At 42.3% G+C, this 6,662-nt stretch overlaps 1 non-coding gene across 1 annotated transcript; it reads right to left on the bottom strand.

The window, feature by feature from the left end:
- Window positions 1-2,956: 2,956 nt before the first annotated feature.
- TRNAT-AGU (transfer RNA threonine (anticodon AGU)) lies at window positions 2,957-3,030 on the bottom strand. Its single transcript has one exon. It is a non-coding gene; the product is annotated as a tRNA-Thr (tRNA).
- Between the last annotated feature and the right edge of the window lie 3,632 nt (window positions 3,031-6,662).

The raw sequence follows: 6,662 nt of genomic DNA, 5'->3' as shown, positions 1-6,662 counted from the left end.
ATTAGCCTGGAAAGAATACTAGACCAGAGAGATTGTGATCAATGAGCCTAAGGGTATTAATTATAAATTTCAGGGTAATTTTCTAAAACAGGGAACTGGGTGGGACAGGGCACTCTTGGAGCTTAAGCCACAGGGGATGTTCTATTGTTACACTATAGGTAGGTCAAGGAAAGGTGAGGGACCTGGAGCGGCCTCTACTATGGCGGTGCCAACTGGGCCCTCCTTCAGCTGCAGTGTAGCCTATGAGTTAAAAATGGCTTTTACATTTTTAAAGGATTGTAAAAAACAAAACTCTGAGTATTTACTATCTGGTTCTTTACAGAAAAGACATGTTGACCTGTGTGATCCTAGACGATTAAACAATACTGTTTGGGGGACCTGTTAAACAATGCTTCAATGTGACGTTGAATAGACATGCTGTCGTCTCGTTGACTTACTTCTGTGTTTTGCACAATATTTTTAAACAATAGAAGTAAAAATATAATAAACCAAAGTACATTCCTCCCTCCCTGTGATAACGTGATTAATAACAAATATATATTTGGTCATTGTTAAAGAAAAACCACAGACCCAAAATGGCGTCACTGGTGCTAAAAGCCCATGATATCAAACCTAGATGTAATACCTGATCTAATTGCAATTTCAACTAATCAACCAGTATGGAATTTTGTGTTTAAGCACCAGTAAGGTAATCTGTTACACAGGCCCTCTCCATCCACTCCCTGTAGAAAAAAGAGGCAATCTGCATGATAAAAACCCTTCCCTTCTTTTGCTCAAAGATGCCCCAATAATAATCCTTTCTTTTCTTTTGTTAATAGCGCCCTTGCCCCATCCTTATTCCTATAAAAACCTTGCATTTTGCACAACCTCTCAGAGATCCCTTCTAGTTGCTAGATGGTATGTTCCCCAAATCATGAATTGCACAAAAAAGACAATTAGATCTTCAAATTTACTTAGTTGAGTTTTTTTAACATCATTCAGGTGACAAAAATATATTTCTCATATAGTATATAGTATATTGGGTCCTCCACAGTTCCTGACTCAAGGCTCCCCAAATCCTTGGAATTTCTTAAGTGTTAGGAGACAGGTTAGTTAGTATGTTGCTCGGTAGACAGGGGGGTCCCTGGTGGAATAAACAAAAAGCAGCCATATCCTGAAACTCCAGGTTCTGGAATGTCTCCTTCACTCCAGGACAAAGATATGAGAATGGCCTTGAGGTTAATAAATGATCTCAAAGCCCTTTTGGCCTGACAAAGGAGCAGACCTGATAGACAGGGATGGGTTATTTCGTTAGTCCCTTCAGGATGGGCAAACAGGACAAACCTGACAGATGAATTCCATTAGAAGGCTCCAGCCCCCTTCCCCAAGCAGGCAGGGGAAGGTATAAAAGTAAGAGCTTTTGCCTCAGTCACTGGGCAGCCCCATTCGGGACCCCCTCCCGCTCGGGAGTTCTGACCCTTTGCTTTCAATAAACTATCCTCTTTTTAAAACTCTTCGCCTCTCCTGGGTCCGTGTTTCCATTCTTCAGTCTTATGAGACACTATCCCAGCCCACACCCAGAAACTGCCAGCAGATCCTACGTCGTTTACATCATTGAGAGTGATAAAGGTGTCTTTTGTTATGTGAATGAAGTGACTTGGAAGCACCTAAGGATGGGGGCTGGTTGCCAGGAGAACCAACCTTGTCATTAGAGGGTTGGAACTTTTAGTCCTTCAGGAAGGGGACAGGCTGGACGTTGAGTCAGTCACCATTACATCAATGGTCAGTAACTTAATCTAGCATGACTATGTAATGAGGCTTCCATAAAATTCCAAGAGGATGGTGTTTGTGGTTCGGAGAGTTTCTGGGTTGGTGAACACATGGAGGCGCTGAGAAAGTTGTATGCCAGGGGAGGGCACGGAAGCTCCCCACCCTTTCCCCGTACCTTGCTTTGTGCATCTCTCCCATCTGTCCCTGCATTATGTACTATTATAATAAACTAGTGGTTTAGTAAGTAACGTGTTTCTCTGGGTTCTTTGAGGCATTCTAGCAAATTAATCACAGCCAGCCGGTCAGAAGTACCGGTGACAACCTGGGTGGGGTTGTTGGAACTTCCATTCAGTAGCCCGAGGGTCAAGCACAGGGAGCCTGGGTTTGCAGCTGGCGTCTGCAGTGCTTGTGTGTTTGGGGAGGAGGAACAATGTAGGACTGAATCCTGAACCTGTGGAATCCGATTCTGTCTCCTGTTAGTGTCAGAATTGAGTTGAATTCTTGGACACTGGGGATGGAAAAGTGTCCACATAGTCAACCTGACAAGCTCCGGAGACTGAAAATAACCACATAAGATGGCGTGAGCATAAAAATTTCATAACTAAGTGGGCCATGGTGGGAAATCACATCATTAGCTTCCTTCATAAAGTTAATCTGTGCCTTTAAGTAAGCGTGCCTGTTGCCTTTTTACACTTACGATAACATCTTTGGACTGTCAGTAATCTTTCTCCCCACCCCCCAGCTGGAAACTGCAAATTGCCTCATTATTATGCTTGTCTCCTGATCACCATTTCTATGCTGTAAAAAGCGAACTGTTAACTATCCTGCACCCACCTATGTGAAAGAAGTACCTGTCTCTCCAATTTACTTTCATCCAATCCCAGAGATGTCCCCGCTTGCTTTCTCCCACCCCCTAATCTATCACCAGTGGATTTCTTGTAACCTTCCTCCTTTGATTTTATGTATAAAATAAGCTGCAAACCACCAGGTCGCGGAGCGTTTTCTCAGTCTGTTGAGATTTTCCTTCCCAACAATTGTCATCAGTTTGGCTCAAATAAACTCTTATAAGCTTTCTCTTAGGCTGGATGTTTTTCGTCAACAACACCCTACTGGTGTTCTGAGAATTGTTTGTTGGTGTTGGGGGAAACTGGCCTTGTTACAGTCATTATAATTTTTTTTTTTTTTAAAAGGAGGGCACATGTCACAGTGGCCCATGCAGGGATTGAACCAGGAACCTTGGTGTTACTAGCACCACGCTCTAACCAACTGAACTAACTGGCCACCCCCATCATTATAATTTTTAAATGTTCACAACCTTTATCCCAAACTACCAGCCATTGATATGAGAACATCCAAACTTGGATGGAATTTGTATAAGAATTTTTTTAGCCAAACTGACGTTGCCATGAAGCAAGGTCTAAAATGCTCCAGAGAATGACAGTTTTGCAACTTCTTTTAATATAAGGAAAATTACATGAAGGTGGGAGAAAGCGAAGTACAGGATAGTTAAGATTATGTGCTCCCTTGAGGGGTCTGGAAAAGAGAATTACTTCTGACGTTTCAGAGGTATGTTAACCTGGTCGCACAAGGACAATAGACAAGGCTCACAGGAGTTAGACACGTCTTTTACTACAAGAGTTATGTGCCTGGGAGGTGACAATCCACCTCCTCACCTGCTCAGTTAGGAATTTGTGATCAGATTCCTGTGAGGTGACTTTCCATTACTGGATTTGTCAGTTTTATTATAGAACCCCTTTTTCATCCACACTGCTAAATGTTTCTTTGATTAAAGAAGAGAAGATGATTTTTAGGTATTTTATGTAATACTAACATTGTTAAAGTAATGAAACAAGGAGGCATTGGACTGAGGTGGCTCGAAGGCCTTGGTCGTTTATGTAGGTCAGAGTCGGTTCCTGTAACTGTCTCAAGGTTAAGAAATTAAAACCTAATAGTAACCAATCACAAAGCTAACTAGGCTTTCCCAAATAAGGAAACCTTAAGCTATAGCCAGTCAAATAATTTCCTTGTTTTGCTTCTGCCTGCTCTGTAAAAGCCTTTCCCCTAGCTCCTGTTCCTGGAGCTCTCTTAGCCATTCTTGGTTTGGTATTGCCCAATTGGTTTGTACAAATAACTCTTCAAAATCTTAATGTATCTCAATTTATGTTTTAACACCATTCATTCAAATAGTCTTAATTTATAGGTTTTCTTCATGAGTAAATAAAGAATTTAAGACTACTACTTCATCCCTAGGTAAAATGTTTTATGCTTCCAAGAATTATATATGTATATATGCATTATTTATTTATGTATGCATGCACATATATATGTATTATATATTATAAAATGTTTATGCCCCTAAGAATTATAAAAACTTCTATTTCAAACCAAAGACCACTATTTAGTATATAAAAAACTCAAGAGATCATTTTGATTTTCTTATATATCATTATTTTAATAGAAGACAGTCTGTCGTGCGGGGCGGCCTGCGGGGTCTCTGCTCCCGCTCCCCACATAAGAACACAGGATATGGTGAGGCCAAAAAGGAACACCCACGGAGCCATAGATGGGGGAGTCACACCACTATAGTCTCACTGGCGGCTGGGTTGGAGACACAGGAAACAGGAGCCACACAATTCTCAACCCTCACTGCGCCACTTGCAGGCTCAGCCCCCATCTTCTTGCTAGCCCCCATTTTCTGCTAGCGTAGCCACGGCAGTTATATTAGTGGCCAATGGCTCACTGGTTACAGCTGACGGCCAACTAGCCACAGCTGCTGGCCATTTGATCACAGTCGATGGCCATTTACTACCTGAGCCAGCACCTTTCCACGTGAGGCCGAGAGCCTGGAAACTGCTTTTTGGGGCTCTGTCCCCACACAGTCCATATTTTATTAATGTATTATTTCTTCCTTTGTGCTTTCTTTTCGCTTAAGTACATCATTTTATAATTATTTCAATGACAATATTAGAATGTGAAAAATTGTGTAACTTAAAAGGGTTCATTTAGAGATAACAAAACCAGAAGTGTTACTTTCCAAAGCAGGTGCATTTGTGGAACATATTATTATTAGGGATAGTATAATGATCAAAATTCCATGTAAATTTATGAAGAACTGAGGGAAATTAACTAACAAGAGACCCCAAACTTAAAATCTGTAGCTAATCTTTGGAGGTAAAGCCATGGCAAGTATTTTATATATAGTCCTTCCTGTCACTTTTAGGATCAGTATGCTAGCTAGCCAAATGAGTCGTTGTACTTAACTTGCATAGCACTTTAAGAATTTCACATCTTGTCTTTAAACTTTACTTCTGGTTGAATTAATACTGCTATTAATAACTTCCTATCATTAACACTTACTATGTGTTAACCACTGTTGCAGGTGATTGTCACATATTATCTTGATTCTCTACGAAACCACAAAAACCCTATGAGGCAAGTACCATCAGAGTCATGTTACGGAGGAGACAAACCTAGAAAGATTAATTTACTTGTCCAGTCACTGTTCGGGAGTGGCAGAGCTGGGCTGGGAAGTCAGTGGGCCTTTTACACAGACCAGGCTTCTGAAACTGTTGAATTCAATATGATTGTTTAAATGGCACTTTCCTCCTAATTTTAATTTCCACTATTATTTTACTATAAATATATGCTACGAACTTATTAAAGGAATAGTTAACACAGTCGAAAACAGAGCTACAACTATTTACTGGAACTCATCTGAATTTGTTGACCCTTTTTGACACAAAGTTTAAGCTTAACTGTACACAAAAGTTTATCAGTGATTTGGCACTATTTTCTTAAAAACATCCTTTGAGCAAATAATTTAATGTCTTCCAAATGTTACTGGAGAGTTGGCCCGCCTCGGATCGGAGCCATGTCCAGACTTGGCTGTCACACTGGGAGCCAAACACAGTGGAGTCCCGGCTAGATTCCCAGACCAGGGGTCAAACCCGGGTGTTAGAGCAGAACTGGGAATCTTAGCTTCTCCGGCTGCAGGAGGATGGGCCCTCCTTGGCGTGGTGTCCAGGTTCTTGGCATCTCGAGCAAAGAATTGAATGAGATACCGAGGTAAAGTAGTGAAAAAACAGTTTATTAGAAGAAAAAGTACACTCCAAAGGGTTTGGAGTGGGCCCCCAAGCAAAAGCACGGCTCAAAAAGGCCTGGCTCTCAGGAGCCTGAGGGTTTTAGCTGGAATGGGCTGTTGCTCTCCAGATGTGGCACCGCTTTATTGACACCTGTGATTGACAAGGGGCTAATACCTCATCTCTTCAGACTGCGCATGTTCTCTGCAGTTTGAAATTGTTGACTACAAGCTGACTGGCCCTTCCCCCGTACACCTGAGCTGATAGTTTTGGCGGGCTCTGCAGCTTGAATGGCTTTGTGAGCTGTTCAAGTCCCTGGCCATGTTACGGTCTCCGCCTTAATCCCCTCCATCATGGCCACATCTCGGATTGCCTATCTTTGTTTTTTTTCCCCCTATCTCCAATAGAGGTAGATAATTACAATGAAAAGGGGACGTTTCCGACAGAGAGGGGAGGTCTTCTGGGCGGTCGCATCCTGTGGGCTGTGTTGGACGTGTAGGAATGCAGAGACCCGATGCCTGTCTCTAGCTGCCTGCCTTGTTTTCCCCTGAGAGATGAGATCCCCATAAAATCTCTATGGGCAGTTGAGGGACAGGAGGTCTTTTCTTCTGTATCTGCTTCCTGCTGGGCAAGGGCATAGAGCTGTCCCTACCTGTTGGGGATTCACAGAACTCTCGCACTATCTGATCTCAAATGAGAGGAAGGGGTCTCGAGATCCACCTGGAAGACCGTGTTGACTTCTTTGGTTGCAACTGGCAATCTCTCTGGCGTATCCTCTGTATCCCCAAGGCCCCTGAATGAGGAAAAATAGATTTTAATTAACAAATTTAAAAG

Source organism: Rhinolophus ferrumequinum, chromosome 20 (genome assembly GCF_004115265.2).
Source record: "Rhinolophus ferrumequinum isolate MPI-CBG mRhiFer1 chromosome 20, mRhiFer1_v1.p, whole genome shotgun sequence".
NCBI classification, from domain to species: Eukaryota; Metazoa; Chordata; class Mammalia; order Chiroptera; family Rhinolophidae; genus Rhinolophus; species Rhinolophus ferrumequinum.
Note: the sequence above shows the minus strand (reverse complement) of the source record. Positions and strands in the feature narration are given on the sequence as shown.